Source organism: Petaurus breviceps, unplaced genomic scaffold, assembly GCF_028583685.1.
Source record: "Petaurus breviceps papuanus isolate PSGF00001 unplaced genomic scaffold, PetGlider_PUasm1.0 470, whole genome shotgun sequence".
NCBI lineage: Eukaryota > Metazoa > Chordata > Mammalia > Diprotodontia > Petauridae > Petaurus > Petaurus breviceps.
Window position 1 is genome coordinate 212,525 of NW_027186350.1, and position 20,551 is coordinate 233,075.

The window sequence follows — 20,551 nt, forward strand, 5'->3', positions numbered from 1 at the left end:
AGCAGAACTGTGTGCCTTTGGGCAAGTCACTTTTACTTCTCTGAACTTCAGTTTCCTCATCTGTAAAATGGGGATAAAGACTTATTCAGTTTTTTGTTGTTCAGTCATGTTTGGCTCTTCATGACCCTTTGGACCATAGCACAAAAATACTGTCCGTGGAATCTTCTTGGCAATGATACTGGAGTAGTTTGCCATTTCCTTCTTCAGTGAATTAAGACAAACAGAGGTTAAATGACTTGCCCAGGGTTTTACAGGTAGGAAGTGTCTCAGGCTAGATTTGAACTCAGGTCTTCCTGACTCCAGTCCCAGAGCTCTATCCCCCAAGCCACCTAGCTATGTCATTTATTCTGTCTACCCTACCCTTTCATGAAAATCAAATGAGATCATAAGAACATAGGAGTCGGATCTGGTAGGAAACTTAGAGAACTTTATTCTAGATGCTTCCTTTTACAAATAAGTAAACCGAGGCTCGTGGAAGTTAAGTGATTCGCCTTAGGTTATATATACAAGAAGTAGCTGAAACAGGATTTGAACCTTGATGCCAAACCCAGTTATCTTTCCACATATCATACCACTGAAATCACTGCATAAGTGCCAGTTATTGCTGCTATTTTTTTCTAATTAATGAGTTTTTATCGGAAATGAATACTATGCAGATCACATTCAAAACAACATGCAATAAAAGTTGATTTGTTTTGAATGAATTGTTTATGCATTTTGGATGAAAAAGCTAAAGCAGTGAATAGGAAGCAGGAAAGAAAGCCCAGCTTTTCTCTATAGTTCTTGGTTTTGGACCATTTTTCATAGGCCTGGATTTGTTGAAAGTGTGCCCAGTGTAGTTAAAGGGGGATGAGACTAGCCTCAAGATTTGAGGCTTTTGAAATATGATTAAGCATTTATTTGGAGCCGTGGGAGGCAAGAGCAAAGTCCCAATAATAAATCAGGACCATAGAATGTTAGAACTGAAAGGCACCATAGGGATCATATAGTCACATCTCTCATTTTGTAAAGGAGGAAACTGAGGCCCAGAGATAGGAAGTGACTAGCCCAAGGTCACATAGCTGTGGAGGGGCAGAGATGGCACTAGACCTCAGGTCTTCTGATTTTAAGTCTACCAATTCTCCTGCCACTACATTCCAGGAGTGTGTGTGTGTGTGTGTGTGTGTGTGTGTAGTGAATATTAAGGATTGATGGGGAGGACAAGTGGACAAGGACTAAGTTATTCTCTGAGGCATAGGAATAGAGAATTGCCAGCAGTTCTCTATTTTCTCCATTACTAACTAGATGATTTTGGGCAAATCTTGTTCACTGTAGGGAATAGGAAATCTTCTATTTGGCTTTTAAAGCCCTTCAAGCCCAATTGCTTCCTAAATTTCCATGTATCTTACCATTTCCCCCTCTATGTATTCTGTGATGCGGTGACACTGGCTTCCTTGCTGTACCTCACATAGTAGGTGCTAGTTGATTGACTGGCACAGTTTTGGGAAAATCAGGCATGTGACTGGCCTTGCTTTGTACCAGAAAAGTTAAAATTGTTGTCTATGTCCTAGGACATAGAATGAGATCTCAGGAATAATCTAACCCAGTCCTCCTCCAATATTGACCGATGCAGAGCCTGAGGCTACAGGGAACAAGATTTGCCCATAGTCATCTAGCTGGTAATTTGGAGAGCTGGAATTTGACCTCATTGACTGGCCTAGGGCCACACAGTGAAGTAGTGGCAGACTGGGGGGCTAGAACGGAGATCTCTTGAGGCCCAGTCTGCTTTTCACCAGGATCATTACTGATCGCTGATGCTGATCTCATTAGGCTGCTTGCCACCCCTATACCTCTGATGAGGCCATTCCTCCCAGGTAAATAACATGCCCTTCCTCTTCCCTCCATCATACCCTGCCTTCAAGGCATCACTTGAGTTTCATCTGTATTCCTCTTTCCTTCCTGTTTCTCCAGATTTGCTAGCCCTCCTTGATTTTTCCCTTCATTGACCTACTTTGGTCTCAGTACCACATAGTTTAGCTCCTGATTGTTTCCAAATGGAACATAAGTTTCTTGAAGGTAGGGACAATATATTAAGACAGTTTACTTATTTGTTTTTGGATCTCCATGACATACAATGTTAAGCACAGAGTAGGTGCTCAGTAAATATTTATTGGTTGACATAGGGCTGGGTAGGGAAGAATAGAGAGAATGATCGGAGATGGAGTCAGTTGCTTACTTGGCCTAGGGGGTAGGGGGAGTGCATCAGGCCTCTGAAATGTGGCCCTGTGCCCAAGCAGCTGTTGTTCAAATGCTTTGAGTAAGATTCTCTTATGGGTTCCCCTCTGAGAGTTTGGGATTATAGGAGGTTTGGTAGGTGCTTGGGACGGATGTGGCCATCATTCTGGAATGCAGGGGCCAGAGCCTGCATGTCTTCCTTCTATAGTCTTCTATCAGGGGCCTTTCCCTGCTCCTTCCTACACCTCCCATCCCCCTACAGTCAATGTCATACTGGGAGATGAGACAACATTAGGGGACTGTTAGACTCTTAATACTAATTGATCAGGCTGTTCTTTCTAGCTTCTATCCAGGAGATTAATCAATGAAATTGAGTCAGAATGGTGTCCCAGGTACAAAGGGACCACATGTCCTAAAGGACAGTCAGTAAGTAGTGCAGCTGGTGAAAGCTTCCTTTTGACTCCTTGTGATTCTTGTGAGCAAGAGATTTTGCTGAAGGGTGTGGGGGTAGGAGGGAGGAGTGATATCTTATTCTGTTTCTTGAGTGTGGATTGAGACTCCTGGGGCTGTCAGGTCAGTAAAATCTTGCCTTCCCTAGTCATCCCAGGCAGAGAAGGAATTATTCTTTTCTTAAGATCACCAGCCACTTTTCTTCCATGCCCCACCAGTCATAAACTTTACTGCTGGAAAGTTGCTTGCACCATCTGACCTCCATTGAGTTGCTTTGAGATCCTTGGTGGGGGATACAGGAAAGAAGAAAAGAGGATGTGGAACCCTTTCGTGGTAATGTATACACCTCTGTTGCAGGAAGACTCATCTTCATGAGTTCAGATCTGACCTCAGAAATGACAAACCACTCTAGTATCTTTGCCAAGAAAACCTCAAATGGGGTCACAAAGAGTCAGACTGAAAGGACTGAACAACAACGGTAACAACTCAGGGTCTGGGTTGAGTCTTTTCTTAAAAGCGCCTTCTTTATCTCCTCTCAGAGAAAGTATGGTATTGATCTTCTTTCATGCCTTTCTTGGAAAGGTTTCATTTTCCTGGCTCAGTCTTCCTTGATGAAGCTTTTACCTGTCTTGGGCTTCCTAAATGAACTTCATACACACATCCTTTCCTTGTCTTTTTGCATCTCTCTGGCCACAGGATCACAGAATTTTACTTGTCTATTTTTTATATTTTCTTTTCATTTGAGACTTTCCTTTGACCTTCCTTAGGATCATATATTTAGAGCTACCCACTTAATTTTGCAATTGAAGAAATTGAGGCTAAGAGATGTTAAGTGACATATTTAAGGTAATGTGTCAGAAGCAGGATTTAAACCTGGTTTCTCTGGTTGCAATACTTTAGGCCTATACATACCATATATATATATATATATATATATATATATATACATATTTTTTTTTTCCCTCTCTTCCCCTCTTGATTCCCTTCTGCTTTTTTTCTACTTCTGTCTGTTTTCTTCTTTACCCCATGAAATGTTATCAGCAATCTCTTTGCCTCTGACTCACAGTTAGAGTAGAGTAGAGGTTATAGAACTTTGGAGTCTGAGTGATAGAGGGTATGGGAATTAAACCTTGGGATGCATTTGTTTGAGAAAACTTGACTTCCTCTCCAACTATGTCTCAAATGCTAACTATAAAATGTTGAGAATTGTGTCAGCCTTTCCTCCTGGCAAGGGCTGTTGTAAGGATGAATGAGATCAGGTCTGGAAGCAACTCACTTTACAGCTGATGCCCCATCTGGGCAGTAAGAAAATTCAGGGTGGTGGCTAAATAGAATATTAAAAGGGGTTGGGAAAAGAAGGTGGAAGGGATGGTGTGGTGGGTTTGAGTTAGTGGACTTGAGGGGATATTTCTAGAGTTGTAATATGGAGGGGAAATGGGGCCTATTCTTTTAGGCCCTAGAAGGCAGAACTAGGAACAATAGGTACAAGTTACAGGGAATTCAGGCACAATATATGGAAGAGCTTCCTAATAATTAGAGCTATTCCAGAGTAGAATGGGCTAGTTCAAGGGTCATAGATTCATTCTATGAGCAGAAACTGGATGGTCCCTTGTTGAGGATGTTAGAAGAGACTCTTGTTCAGGTACTGTTTGGATAGGGGACCCCCAGAACCTCTTCTCACTCTGAGATTCTGCCATTTCATGAGTTCTGGGTGTTACCCATTAGCCATGTGATGACCTTGGGCAAATCAGATACTCCAGAGTTGTATGATGCTGGGTAAGTCACTTAACCCCTCTGTGCCTCAATGGGCCCGATGGGAAATGAGGATAATAATAGCACCTGCCTCACAAGGTTGTTGTGAGTGTCAAATGAGTTAACATGTATAAAGTTCCTTAAAGTACTATATAAAGGCTTGTTATTATTACTGTTACTGTTACCATTATAATTTAACTGTTCTAGGGCCTTCTGTAAAATGAAAGGTCCCTTGCAGTGGCAAGTTCTTTGATCTGATTATGTGTCTTGTTAGCATGACTTCTATTTGTTCACGGCTTGCTTGGACATAGCTCTTTAAGGCATCATGCAATAGATAAGATGAATGATTGAATGCATGAATGGAGTGTGTGGTCAAGGAAGGAGGATGCTGGCTCATGTTTCATCTCTGCCATGAAGTCTTTTCTAAACACCCCATCCTACTTTTAGACATACTTTTAACCCAACATAAGACTCAGTAAATATTTCTTGGATGAGTAAAACCTCTGAAGTACTTGTTTGTTTTTTTTGTAAGAGGTGGGTAAGGCTCTATGCTTGATAATATAGATCAGGTATCTGTAAACTACAGCCAGCTGCCTGTTTTTGTACAGCCTGTGAACTAAGAATGGTGTTTACATTTTAAAATAAAGTTTTATTATATTTAAAAAGGTAAAAACCATTCTTAGCTCACTGGCCTTTTGGTCCTTGGGCTATAGTTTGCCCAGCCCTACAATAGATAAGACTGGACAAATTAGTTGGTCTGGTTTCCAGTCATAAATCAAGCACTTACAGACCGAATGGTTGTGGGCACATGATGCAACCTGTTAAAAACCTTAGTTTCCTCATCTTTAAAATGGAAATACTACTTATACTATGCATCTCATGATGTTCACAGAATCATAGAAACTCAGGGTTGGAAGGGATCGCCAAGGCCATTAAATCCAACCCTTACCTGAACAAGAATCCTCTCCACATCCTACTTGACAAATGGTCATAAAGTCTTTTCTTTAAGACCCCCAGTGAAGAAAAAACCCATTATTACTCTATAGGCAGCCCATTTCACTTGTAGACAGCTATAATTTTAATAAAGTTTTTCCTTAAGTTGAACCTAAATCTTCCTCTTTAGAACTTCCATCTATTGATGCTGGTTCTACCTTCTGGGACCAAAAGTAACACATTTAATCCCTTCTCCACTTTATAGCCCTTCATGCACTGAAAGATGGCTTTCCTTTTCTTCCTGTCTTCTCTTTTCTGGGCTTAATATTCCTAAAATGGACCTAACACAGTATTCCTTGTGTGCTTCAAGGTGAAGTACTGTGGATTGCCTTGCAAGGCTGTCTTAATAGCAGTTAGCATTTACATAGTGCTTTAAGGTTTGCAAAGTACTTTCCAGATATTTCATTCTATCCTTACCATAACCCTGGGAGTTAGGTACCATTATTCTTCCTACTTTACACATGCAGACTTCCCAAGAATCTGTGGATGCTACATTTTATTAATGTCAGGAGAGATACTATAAAGCATAAGGGGACATTTTTCTCATATGCAGAATTTAAAAAGGCATTGGGACATTTTAATAATTGCAAAGGGTTTTGGTTTATACTTGCTTTCTGTGGTCTTTTCCACAGAAATTCTGTGATTTTCTACCAGTTTGGCAGTCACTACAATAGAGATGAGAGCTAATGCGATAGGAGTAAATAATTTTACCATAGTGTCTTGCACATAGTAAGTTCAATAAATGTTTGTTGGTTAAAATACTTTATTTTTTTTTTCATAATCCAAGATTTTTTTTATTGTTCTTTTTTTAGTCACATGCCATGAATTCATAGGGGATTGGTTCCAACAGCTCAGGTTCCTTGCCATTGGTTCTCACAAAGTGTGCTTCTCTTGGTGGAGCAGGCTGGCGTTTCAGTTGAACCCAAGTGTCTTTTTCTTTTTCTTTGGTTTCCTTCTTCTTCTGATCATTTGTCTTTACCCGCTTCAGGAAGCTATCTCTGCTCTTGGAATGCTTAATATGCTCAATACGCACATTAATTCTTTTGGCTAGAATCTTGCCCTTAACCTGTTTGTTTATAACAATGCCTACAGCATGCTGAATAACATTCTAGACCCATCCAGTCTTGCCATGGTAACATTTGTGGGGTCTTCCTTGCTGAACTGTGCCCATACCCTTGATATCTATAATATCACCTTTCTTGTATATTCGCATATATGTAGCCAAAGGGACAACACCATGTTTTTGAAAGGGCCTAGAAAACATGTATTGTGTGCCTCTCCTTTTTCCTTTTGTGTTTGTCATTTTGGCAACTCACGTGAAGCAGGAGTGGCGTGAGCCCCATGTACCCAGGTTAAAACACTTTAAAGCTTCAAGGATTTGTGATTTCATCAATGTGGGTTCATAGGATCATAGATTCAGAGCTGGGAGGTACCTTATAGGTAATTGAATCAACTCTTTCATTGTGAACAGGTAAGGAAAATGAGGCCCAGAAAGGTTAAGTCATTTGCCCAGGGCAGGGGTGGGGAACCTGTGGCCTTGAGGCCACATGTGGCCTTCTAGGTCCTTGGGTGAATGAAGTCTTTTGACTGAGTCCCTGTTTTACAGAACAAATCGTTTTATTAAGTGTTCTGTAAAGTTTGGATTTAGTCAGAGGGCTGAATTTGAGGGCCTAGAGGGCCACAGTGACCTTGAGGTCGCAGATTCCTCACCCCTGGCCCAGAGTTACCCAGCTAGCAAGTATCTCAGGTAGGCTAGAAAACCTGAGTTTTTATCCTTCAAATCCATCACATTCTCCACTATTCTCCACTATATACGCTGTGCTGCCTCTTTTATCTCCCCTGATGGAATAGAAGTTCCCCAAGGGTAGAGATTGTTTGATTTTTTTCTTTAGGTCCCCAATGCCTAACACAGTGCCTAGCACTGCTTAATAAATGCCTGTTGATTTATCAATTGATTATTCCACTGATGTAGATTGCAAAATGGTCATAGCCTGATAGAAGGTTTCCTTGGCGTGCTGTGACCAGGAAAGCTTTATCACCTGGTGGCCATCCCTGTGGTGGTTAGCATCTGACCTTATCAAGGCTGAACCTCAGATGACAGATGCACCAACCATTGCCAAGTCTGTATTCAAACTCTTTCCAGTTTGGTAGGGCCTTCCAGAGATCGTGTTCCTCTGTTTTTAGCCTTACTTAGGCACCATAATGAGTTTTCAGGATAAGATTTTACTTAGGAATTAAAACACAACCTGAAAATAGGACATGCTTTGTGAGAAGTGCTCCTTTTAGTCACAGCTACTAGTATGACAGTATTGTAGTGATTAGCTTGCAGTTTTTCCCCTTCATTGATTAGCGAGTGAATGATCTGGGTCGATCCAGGTTTCAGGGTGCATCCCAGGGGTGCTGAGGGTGACCGATTCAAAAGAATGTCTTAGTTGAGTGATAATGTTGAGTAGGTCTCCAGGGAATAGGAAAATATAATTTCTTTAAAATTTCCAGGTTGGGTAAAAGCCACTCCTTCAGGTTTTAAAATTCCCTTCACAATTCCCTGGTGTCAGGTGGGTAGTTTATGAATCCTGTCTTCATTGTGATAACTCAGGCTAAGCTGGATAATAAACAAAAGTAGGATAGAGCTGTAGGATAAATATTGCTACAGGGCATCTCAAGCAGCACAAATCACTGGGAAAATATCTTTTTGGGCTTTTAATTTTTCCTCTGCTTTCTCATTCCTCTGACTGCAACCAGTAGAGTGGCATCAATCCATCATCACCATCCCTGATCTTTTGCCCAAGCTTTTCTGTACTCCATCTGGCTTGCTGTGAGTGGAACATGTCCTACAGATCCCTTCTGGAAAGTCAGTTTTACATATGACATTTTCATCCCTGCCCCAGGGATTGGTCCAGAACCTGTTGAGGTCTATGGATTTCTGAGGTGCAAGGCATAGATACCCCATTTGTTCATATGCTGGAGATACTTGGCCACTGCCAAGCATAGGAACCTAGGAATGATGGTAACTGTTGAGGTGTCATCTCCCTTGTTACAGAAGCTTTCCCTATTTCTTCACTTTACTCAGGCCATGATCTCCTTCCTGGAGAAGCAACAGGGTTGAGTGGAAAGAGGGGACTTTTGGAGTCCAAGGACCTGGGTTTAAATACTTATTTTGCTGTTTAACTACCTGTGACTCTTCTCCTCTGGGGTGGAGGTGGATGAGATGATTTTTACCTCTACTTGCCTTGTATTTAATTGCATATACATACATTTATATAATAGATTTTACTTGTTTATTCTCTTGTATTTATTCTATGTGTACTTCCACATGTACTCATTGCATCCCCTAATTAGATGTAAGGTCCTTACAGCAGGAATCATTTTGTTGTTTTTATTTGTATCCCAAGGACCAGATGTATTTTGGTGGTTGATCACTCTCTTTTGTGGAGAGGAGAGTTGATCAGGATACCACTGATCTATTGATATCTCCCCACCTCCAGCAGCCCAGTTTGTATATTTATTTATTTATTTTTTGCCTTTTGGGGGACATTTGGGGTTAAGTGACTTGCCCAAGGTCACATGGCTAGTTTTTGTGTGTGTGTGTTAAGTGTCTGAGATCGGATTTGAACTCAGGTCCTCCTGACTCCAGTGCTGGTGCTTTATTCACTGTGCCACCTAGCCACTCCTAGCCCAATTTATTTAATCACAGAATATAAGGGACAGGTAAGAGAGGCACATATAACCAGCTTCGGTATGGCGGAAAGACACTGGATTTTGAGTCAAAAGATCAGGGTCCAAATTCTGACCCTGTTGTTTACCACTTGTGTCGTCTTGGTCGAGTCACTTAGAGTTCAGAGTTTGTCATCTATAAAATGAGGGGTTGAACATCTAAGTGCATTTCTTCTTTTACCTCATTTTTCTCCTTAGTTCCTAACATAGGGCATAGCCTAAAGTAGACACTTCGTGTTTTTTTTTTTCTTTACTTTTTAGAGGGGGATGGCAGGGCAGTTGGGGTTAAGTGACTTGCCCAAAATCACAGGGCTAGTAAGTGCTAAGTGTATGTATGAGTCCAGATTTGAACTCAGGTCCTCCTACCTCCAGGGCTGGTGCCATTCATTGTGCCACCTAGCCACCCCGACACTTAATGATTTTTGACTGACTTAATTTACCTAAAGAATTTCCTGATATTTGGTGTCCACTGGCTGTCTAGAGTTACAAATACCTTTTTATACCCTCCCCTCCCATCTCCTGCTTTCCTCCTTCTAAGGAAGTGGTAGAGGAGGCTTGAGTCTTTATTGATATACTGTGTGACCTTGGGTAAGTCACTATATACCTCAATTTCCCCATCATTCAAATCATGGCTCTACCTCTCAGGGTGGGTGTGGGGAGCAGCACTGCAGTGCTGCAGTGAGAGTTGCTTTATAAATAGAAAGATACTTAACACCAGCCCTGAAATTAAGCACACAAGATAGCTCTAGGCAACAGTTTTAAAAATGAGCATTGATTTCTGGGAATCTGTACATTGCATATTAAGCAGCTTGGATGTAATTCCTGGGACACTGCGCCCCATTCTCCTCTCTCAAGCAGAGAACGGCAGTCTGGGCTCTTGCAGTGGTGAGAGTCAGGAGAGATGTCCCCTGGCTGTATCTTCACTTCTGAGAAGGTCTGCGCCTGAAAAGCTACTAGCCAATCAGATGACATATGCAAATGAACGCTTCCTGGGTAGCTAATTATGCCCCAGGAAGTAAAGTCAATAATTCTGTTAGGCAATGCCCCACCAGGTTGGTGCCTTTTTTTTAAAAAAAGAAAAATCCTGCCTCAGTACTTGCTTCCTCTGCAAAGCCTTTTACAGATAGTCCCTTGCAATTCATATGTATACTGCTTAGGGCAGAAAAACAGTGAGGTGGATAAAGTGCTGAACTTGGAGTCAGGAAGACTTATCTTCTTGAGTTCAAATCCAGCCTCAGACACTTACTAGCTGTGTGCCCTGGGCAAGTCACTTAGCCCTGTTTGCCTCAGTTTCCTCATCTGTAAAATGAGCTGGAAAAAGAAATGACAAACCACTCCAGTATCCCTGTCCTGAAAACCCTAAATGGGGTCATGGAGAGTCAGTCACAACTGAAAGGACTCAGTACCAACAAATTTATCTCTAGCTGAGATTAGGTGATGTGTTCCTAAGCTGCCTTGGCTCTGGCTAGCCCTCATTCCTGGAATGAGCTCCTGGAGTCCTTTCTTTTCTTCTAGTTTCACCTCAAACATCCCCTTCCACACCAGCCTTTCTTTGATACAGTCTAAGCTCCCTGAGAGCTTGGGCAGTTTAATTTTAGTCTCTGCACCCTTGGTGCCCAGCGCAATGTCCTGAACCATAGTAGGCCTGTTGATTGATTAGAATATTCTGCAGTAACTAAGCTGTTCATCAAGACAAGTTAAAAGATAATTAAGAGCTATACATTTAATCATCATGTAGCACTAGCAGTGTTTATAACACATACCTCCACTAAAATTAGTTTTCAAACCCTCTTTGTCTGTAGCCTGTTTAAGATGAAACAACCTAGCAATGAATAAATATTTGTTGATTAATTTAAATTATTTTGGCTGATAATTAATTTTGAGTTGACTAAGAACCAAAACTCCTGTGTAAATAATTGGTGGGTCTGATTCAGGCCAGACTAGGTTCCATATTAGAACAACTGAGCCACTGGTAGATTATTGAACAGTTAAGAAAAAGGAAGTTTATTTAGTCATAGCATAGATACGGATAATGGAGTACTTAGCCTGAATAGGTGTGGCCCCTGTTGCCTCCATATAGAAAGCATCTGGTAAGCAGGGCCAGAATGTGGTAATTTAGGGTTTAGGGACTGTTCACTGAAGGGCCTCTAACACCTTGTAGGTAGCCATTTTAATGTCCTTAGGTGACCAGGAAGCCACATATGACCAGAGGCCACCAGGAAGCTGCCCCAGGTAGGCTTAGTTTGAACCAGAGTCCTTTGGGCCAAACAAGTCCCAAGAGCAGATTTGTCACTGTTCAACAACAACAACAAAAACTAGCCTAACCCAGGTAGAGAATGATCCTGTTATGCAATATTACCAATATGCAATTCATTTTGTAGAATTTTAGTTCAAAGGGACTTTAGGAGTCAGTTAGGCCAATGAATCTTCCTTATAATAATCCTGACTTGTGGCCACCTGGCTTGTACTTGAAAACTTCTAGTGATGCTTTTGAATTATGGTTCTGGAGAAGACTTTCAAGAGTACCCTAGACAGCAAGGATCAGTCAATACTTAAAGAAACTAATTCAGGTGTCAAATACTGAAGCTAAATCTTAAATACTTTGGCTATGTAATGAGAAGATGGATTCATTGGAAAAGACCTTGATGTTGGGAGAGATTGAAGGCAAAAAGAAAAGGTGATGGCAGAGGATGAGATGGATAAATAGTGTCAGGGAAGCAATGAATATGAACTTAGACTTGGAGAGATGGTAGAGTCTAGAAGAGACTGGCCTAAGTGGTTCATGGGGTCACAAAAAGTTGGACACAACTGAGTGACGGAATAACCACTAAAGTGATTCTTTTAGGGGCACCTTCATTCATCAGGGAGCTAGTCATTTCTGAAATCTTCCTTCCTGTAATTCTCATCCACTTCTCCTAGTTTTGTTCTATGGGGCCAAGCAGAGCAAATCTAGTATTTCTTTATAGCAGCCCTCCAGATACTGAAAGGTGACAACAAGGTCCCTCCTGAACCTTGTCTCTTCAAAGGTAAACATCCCCTTTTTCTTCGACTGATGCTCATATGATAAAGAACTTTCCAAGTGTATAGTGTGCCCCCTGTATGTTCAATAGACCGTGAGTGCCATGAGGTTAGACAGTATCCTTTCTCTTCTCCCACAGTGCTCTACGGTTCTGTGGTACAGTGGGTGCCTAGTTCACAGTGCTTACGCACGCTCACACAGCTTCCCTCATTTTATAGGCAAGCACAGAATGAGGTGATTTATAAGGTGGAGAATGGTGAAAGAAATTCTCTGGATTGCCAGAAACTACAGAGTTAAAGAAGCTCTGTTCCACTCATGTTGGATTTAGCATTTCAGTTAGTTAATCTCCACATGGGTAATGGAGCTATTTCATCTAACCCTGTGACTTAATATATACTATGAGCCATGAGGAAGTGAAACCTGAGCCTGCCAAGAGAGCTCTGCTAGGAGGCTCTTGCTGGCTCCATGCGGATAATGGAGAGCTGACCTTGTCTCCCCAGCTGGCTTGTAGCTCTTTTCGAACCTATGTCTTAGGCTTTGATGCCCACCAGCAGGCATTCAGTATTTGTATATGACTTATATGGCAGTCATTCCCCTCATCCAGGTCCTCCTCAGTTACTTTTTTTATAGTTTGAAGGTGACCTTGGGACTTTTGAAATCTGTTCTACCAGAGCACAAGGTATGGCAGGCCCAATACTAGTTAAGCCTTCCATAGGGGAGGCTTCTAGTATGGGTCTTATGACTGACTGTGTATTTTGACCAAAGATTAACTTAACCGATGAGGAGAGGTTCATTCCCTGACGATGGACTAGGTGATGAATTGTTTTTATTATAGTAAATCACAAGGACTTTCCATGAAGGTTTGGAGGGATTGTAATCTGCAGGACTGGCATGTGTAACAAATGAAAAACAAAAACAAAAATGTGATGGGGCAGCTAGGTGGCGCAGTGAATAGAGCACCGGCCCTGGAGTCAGAAGGACCTGAGTTCAAATTTGACCTCAGACACTTAACACTTACTAGCAGTGTGACCTTGGGCAAGTCACTTAACCCTAATTGCCCTGCCTTTCCCCCCTCCAAAAAAAAAGCAAAACAGACAAAACAAACAAAACAACAACCAAAAGTATGGAAACATTAGGTATAGAACTAGACCTGTGATTTCACTGGTGTTAGGGAGCCCTCAGATAAAGAAACTCCCTTTACTAACATAAGGCATCACCTTCTAGACAAATTTTAGTCTTGAGAGGTGCTTGGGGCATGAAGAGGTTAAATGGCTTGCATCAGGGTCACGGACACACTATGTGTGTGTGTGTGTGTGTGTGTGTGTGTGTAAGTGTAAACTGTCTTGGACCAAGGTTGTCCTAGGTCTAAGGATGAATCTCCAGCCAGTATAGCACACTGCATCCCTCACTGATCAATTAAAATGCTTAATAAGAACCTACTGTATACAAAGTACCATTTTTCCCCCAGGATCTTTCTTTTGCAGTCTTGAAGTAAGTTAAGCCATACAGTTAGTAGTCAAGGGTGAAAGACCATTTTGGTTGAGCAACTTAAAGAAAACGCAATTTCCTGTGTCTTGAACATGAAAGTGCTTAATAAATATTTGCTGTGTGTTGTGTTGTATTGGATTAATTATATGTTTTTGGAAAATGTATGAGCAAGCAAAAGAAAAAGGATATTTATTTGCAGAACTTATTTGGCTTGAAAGTGACCTGTCCCAAGGCATAGTCTTTGCTCCTTGGGAAACCTCTCTAGTCCTTTCAGCCATCTTGACACTGGTCCCTGAGGGTCAGACTGAGGGTCAGGGAGCTTAGGTTAAACTAGAAGAGAAGGGTTTGATTTGCAGTAAGAGAATTTGGCCTAATTAGTAGAAAAGTTTTCTTATTTTCAGGGTAGTGAGATGGGGGGTCTCTTAGCTTTTTCTTAATTTAAAAAATAAACAAAAAACCAGAAAACAGCTGGCCATTCCCTAGAGGAGATAATGTGAACTGACTGTTTCAAGTGAGAGTCTTGTCTTTCTGATAACATTGTAAACTCTGTGAGGATTGAGACAATTTCTTATGCATATTTGGTATCAGTTCAAAAATGCCAATTGTGTGCAGAGTGTTAGGAAGAAATACAGAGCTTACTTTAGTTGAGACTTGATCCTTGCCCTCAGGGAGCTTCTAGTTTAACAGATATAAGACATGTGTGCAGGTAATTTTAATTACAATAATTCACATTTCTGTCGTGCTTTAAGGTTTACTGTATGTTTCCTTCACTACAACCTGTGAAGTAGGTAGTGAAAGGATTATTCTCATTTTGTAAATTTGGTAATTGAAGCTCGGAGCAGTAGTTTTTAACTATGGGAAATGAACCTGGATCTACTAGCTTTTCCCCCTGGCATTTCCCCCCTTTACTGTGATGCTTCGATATAATATTAAGTGGTGAGGTATGAGAGGAAGGTTGATAATGAAGTGATATGGGGTGCTCACAGCCTGGTCAGTAAAACTGTGAATTGGATGAAATGGTTTGAACCAGGGTCAGGCAATCTCATGCTGCGGAGTAGTACCCACTTGCCTCCTAGGACCAGAGCAGAAGTTCTTTTTTCTCTCCTCTTCATTCCAACTTCTCTCCTTATTCATTCCTTTTTTTGGGGGGGGGGGTGTCCATTCTCCATTGGACCTTATGCTAAGTAGGGTCTCAGTAAATATTTATTGTTTGAGTCACAGAACCTTAGGACCTATGTGACTGCGCAAGTCATTTAATCTCTCCCAAATCTTAGTTTCTTCATTGGTAAATTGGGAATAATCATGCTTGTACTACTTGTAAGGAAAGGGCTTTGTAAACCTTGAAGTGCTTTAGAGATATGAGCTATTGTAAGTGTTCCATATGATCGGTCTTAGAGCTAGAAAGGGATCTTCAGTATAACCTTTTCTTCATCTGTGAAAAGAGGGAATTCAATTAGGTCATCCCTAAGGCTCCTTCCAACTTTTGCATCCTATAATCTTGTCTAATTCTTTGTTTTTATGGAGAGGGAAATTGATGCCTAGAGAAGTGAAATAAATTTCCCTAAATATCACGATGGAGCAGAATCAGGACTCAAATTCAGATCTCCTGCAATCTCTTAAGATCTCATCATCTTCCCAAACTAGCCTGGTAACTTTTGGCTTGAGTATCTCTTCTGCTTAGGTGATAGGGCTTCCAGTAAGTCCCTAGTCTCATTGAGGACTCTCGGCTGATATCTTGTTTAAGTGTTATCTTGTCTAGGGAAAGATATTGGGATGTCTGTTGTGCCCGGGGAGATTCCAGGATGTTATTCTGAATGCTGAGTACTTAGGAAGTAATCTTTCAGGGCAGGGGCACCAGCTGAGCTCCGGTCACTCACATACGGTCCATGCTGTTATTCTATGTGATTCTCAGATTCAAACGCTGTAATTGAGAGGAAGCCCTGAGAATAGAGGCAGATAGGACTTCTGAGCTGAAGTCCCTGGGGGGATTGGCTATAGTCGGGACTTTGTAGCCAGGGTTCTGACAGATGATGGTGGGAGATATCCGGTGCCCCACTCCAGCTGGGGTCTGATTGCTCTCTCTCTGATGTGGTTTCTCTCAGGAGGCTGTGGGAATGAAAGTTATTCAGTAACTTTTGAACAAAAGGAAGATGTGATTTGAGCAATGCTGGCCTTAGGATGCCCCAGATTCCTTGGGAGAGGTTAGCTCCTAGAATAGAATGTCAGAGCTGGAAGAGACTTTAGAGATCATCTCTTCCAATCCCCTCATTTTATAGAGGAGGAAACTGACCTGCAGAGGTGAAATGATTCTCACATGCTGGCATCAGTCAGGAACTGTGAGAAGCTGGAAATAGGCTCTTGAATTAGGAGGAGGAGAGATTGTTTATAGCAACCCTAATGTCAGCATTGAGTCTCATCCTGGAATCATAGATAACTCAGCCTGGAAGGCACCTCCTAAAGTCATCCAGTCCATTCCCCTGTGTTCAGGTAGGGAAATGGGATAGTCACAGGATTATAATTTTTCTTACAGTTGCCTCAGTCAGCTCATTCTCATATTTAATTGTCCTTTGCATGAGTAAGTTGCAGTTGGTCTTGAGTTAAAAGCTTCCTGCTGTGATTTAACAGCAACTTTTTCTTTCTGTATCTTGAGTTGGACCAGAGATGAACTATCATCCTCTATAGAGATATTTGAGTAAATCTGTAATAATTGGTGTACATTCTTTGGACCTTTGAGGCAGGTGGGTAGGCAGGGAGCAGGACTTGAGTGAAATGAAGTAAGTTTTAGTTTTTAGAATATTTTAGTATTTCAGTTTTGTCCTAGTTAAAAAAAAGAGAGAAACATATAGGTTAAGTTTGGAATTAAAATGTTTCATAAAATTTGCTCCCCTGTTGCATCTGTTCCCCACCCCCCCCCCCCCCCCCCCCAGCCATTTTTGGTTTGTTTTGTTACTTCTTTAAAATATTGCAGCATTTTGGTTTCAGTTGGAAGGGACCTCAAATGCCATTTATTCTATCTCATACAGTTTGTTCCAAATTTTGTTTGACTCTTGGTTTAGGGATGGATGGATTTCTTGGTTTGGGGATGGATGAGTTTTACTTACTTTAGCAAGTCATCTTATCCTTCTGAGATTCAGTTTTCTCATTTGTAAAATTGGAATAATAATAATGGCCTACTTACCTCAGAAATCTGTTTGGAGGCTTAACTGAGATGCTGTGTTTTAAAACCTTTAAATGCTATGTAAATTTAAGGTATTGCCATTAGATTCTCCCCAGTTTGCAAAAAGAAGCCTCTAGGCAGTATCAAAAGAACTGATGGGTCCAGGATAATTCAGAAGCAGCATGCAGAGAGCAGAAACTGAGATCTAGAGTCCTGATACCTAGAATAGAGCTCTATCTAATAGATGATATGACTTCACAGGACCAAATTGTGTGGCAAGATTTGTCTTACTTCTCTCCCCATTAACTACATAACTTGCTTTGGTATCCCTTAAGCACATTTCCATCTTTGAGAGCTAATCCAGCCATTATCCATGCAGCTGGGTAAATCTCGTTGGCCAGATGTGGACTTCTACAAATGTCAGAGAAACCTTATAAATTACCATTGCTATAATTTCACACCTATAAAAAGTGTATATTACCTTGGGAAGTCATTCCATGTGTTTTAAAGCCCCTGTGAGCTGTGTATGTTACGGTTTAATATCCAATGTGAAGTAAAGTATGAAGCAAAACCAATTAATAAATTCATTTGTTTGGATCCTCTTTATATTTCTGCTCTTCATTCTAATTATTTGTTTCTATTAAAAAAAACCAAACAACTTTTGCCTTCCCTACAGTATGGTGAGGTGGGAAGGTCATTGATTTGAAGACTGAGGACTTGGCATCCTATCCTGGCTCTGTCACTTAACTACCTTCATGACCTTGTACAGTCACTTAAACTTTCTTGGCCTCAATTTCCTCATCTGTAAAATGAAGGAGTTGAATCAGATGGTCTTTAAAGTTCTGTCTTGTTTTTATGGTATGATAATAAATAAGTTTTCACGAATTTCATACATTTCACAACAGGGATGCAGGATCAGTCACTGTTTTTCATTGTTAACATGCTTAATTACAGATTCTTTTTTTCTTTTTCTTTTTTGGCTTTTGGAGGGCAATTGGGGTTAAGTAACTTGCCCAAGGTTACATGGCTAGTGTTTTGTATGGGTGTTAAATGTCTGAGGCTGGAACCGAACTTGACTCCTCCTGACTCTGGGGCCGGTACTTTTACTCACTCTGCCACCTAGCAGCCCCTAGATTCTTTTTTTCAAATTCAATTATATTTTATTTTTCATTCTTAAACATTTCTTTTCCTTCCTCCCAATCACCTCCCACTGTAAAAGGAAAAAAGAAAAAAACCCCAAACTTGCAATATATTCATAGTCAAACAAAATAAATTCCCATATTGGCCATGTCCAAAAATGAATGTCTCATTCTGCTTCACCTCCAACTCCATCACCTTTCTGTCAGGAAGTGGCTAGCATTCCCCATTGCTCATGAATCATGGTTGATCATGGTTATTAATTTAAAGCATAGATTCTTAAGTTAAATGATTATTCTTCACAGTAAGACCATAAAGAGAATTCTGACTAATAAACTTGCTAATTCATTTGATAATCCATGCTTAATCAAATTTGGAGGTAGTGGCATAATGCTGACAAGACAGCTACTCTGCTAGATGACACAGTCAGCATTCAAAAAGATCTTGACCAGATAGAAAAAAAAATAAAACTATGCAGGAGGGAATAAAATTAGAATAAAACCAATAAGATGAAATCTAATAAGATAAATATTCTGCATGTTGGGGGGAAATTGACTGCCCAAAGTGTTCCTAAAGCTACTGGAGTAACTCTAGGACATCAAGACATCAGATATTCAGGGAATATTTTAGCTATTCTTGCCCTGGTAGAGACATTCTCTTTCTTTTCCCCAGAAATTGGAAGGCTAATGGACTATCACAAGAAGTGGTTGTTTATCCCTCACTAGAGCAAGGGATAGTGACCATATTGGGGTATGTTGTAGAGGAAATTCTTTTCTGGTATGGGCTGGACTACATGTCTCTGAGATCTTTTCCCAATAAGCATCTGTGACTCTTGTGCCAGAAAGGTAAAGCGGCTTCCCTACCAGAACTGGGACTTCCTAAGGAAGACCAGACCTCTTGAAGGATGGGATAGACTGCCCCCTCCCATCCCTTCAAAACCCTTCACTGTTACATTAAAAGGCAGGACTTGATAGCAAGATTCTTTTGGCACAATATGCTTGTCTGAAAGAGATCCTGACTGTTGCCTCTGATCTTGGCTTGACTCCTGCTCCACCATCCTGGATTTGTCAGTTGCATCCTGGTCTTTTGACCAAACATCTTTCTACTCCACCATCAGATGGATATTTGGTATCTGTTCCTACCTGCAATCATTCTTCCTCCCCTGCTCTGTCCAGTTAGTTAATCTCCCTCAGAGGGGAATTCCCATGTCCTTTCTCACTTTTGCTTGGTGAACTTGGATTTCCTAGAATGAATCCCCATCTCACCTGATAGACTCTTGCCCAGTCACACTGAGTAGCCAGACTCATTGAGTATCAGGACTCATCTGTCAACCTCCTTTCTGCAGTTTTTTCTTAATACCTTCTGGTTTTGCTTGCTTGTACCCTCATTAATTCCAGCCAAACTTGGCTCAACACTATTTTGTTCCTTTCTCTCTTCCCCCCTCCTCAACCCTGATACACATATGGAAATGCAGGATGGGTGAGACCTGGTTTCTTAGTTCATGTGAAAAACCACTGGTGATACTAGTGGACTTAATATATGTCATCAGCATGATATGGTGAACAAAAAAAACAAATTCAGTCTTAGGGTATATCAATAGAATTCTAGTCTCTGGAAAAGGAAGATGATGTCTCTCTATCCCAGTCAGAATAGGTCTTGAGTATTTTGTAGTTTTGACCACCATATTTGAGAGAGGATGTATTACTTTTCTTTAAGTGTAGATCTAATAACTAGCTCACTTCCCTACTCAAACCCTAGCACTTCCCTGTTGCTGCTAGGGTCAAATACAAATTCCTCTGTTTATTTTTAAATCATTTTAATAGAAACTTTTTTTTTTTTTGGAGGGGGGAAGACAAGGCAATTGGGGTTAAGTGATTTGCCTAAGGTCACATGGCTAGTAAGTGTTAAGAGTTGGATTTGAACTCAGATCCTCCTGACTCCAGGGCCAGTGCTCTATTCACTGTGCCACCTAGCTGCCCCTAAAATGAAACTTTTTGTTTTTGCTTTTTGGAGGGGGGAAGACAGGGCAATTGGGGTTAAGTGACTTGCCCAAGGTCACACAGCTAGTTTTTTTGTGTTAAGTGTCTGAGGCTGGATTTGAACTTAGGACCTTCTGACTCCAGGGCTGGTGCTCTATTCCCTGTACCGCCTAGCCACCCCGAAGCTTTTTTTTTTTAAGGTTTTATCCTGTATTTTATCACTATCTTCACAACCTGACCACAATTTATCTTTCCAAAATTATTGTACCTTATTCTCCTTTCCATACTCTGCAGTTCAGCCAAATTTACTTTCTTTCTCTTTCTTGAGCATGACACTCTATCTCCCATCTCCATGTCCTTGCACTGACTGGCTACTGTGTCTAGAATGTACTTCCTTCTTACCTCTTGCTAATGGAATCCCTGCCTTCCTTCTAGAGCCAGCTCAAGTATTCCCTTTTCACATGAAGCCCTTGTTGATTCCTTTCAACTGGTAGTGCTCCCCCTTTCAAATCACCTTATATTTAACTACTCTGTATTAATTGTTATATATAAATACACGTACACATATGTGCACACATCTATCTATCTATCTATCTATCTGTCTGTCTGTCTGTCTGTCTGTCTGTCTGTCTGTCTGTCTGTCTGTCT

The 20,551-nt window shown here is 41.0% G+C and overlaps 1 pseudogene; it reads right to left on the bottom strand.

Moving 5' to 3' along the window:
• Positions 1-6,164: 6,164 nt before the first annotated feature.
• LOC138171916 (large ribosomal subunit protein eL21-like) lies at positions 6,165-10,881 on the bottom strand (annotated as a pseudogene).
• Between the last annotated feature and the right edge of the window lie 9,670 nt (positions 10,882-20,551).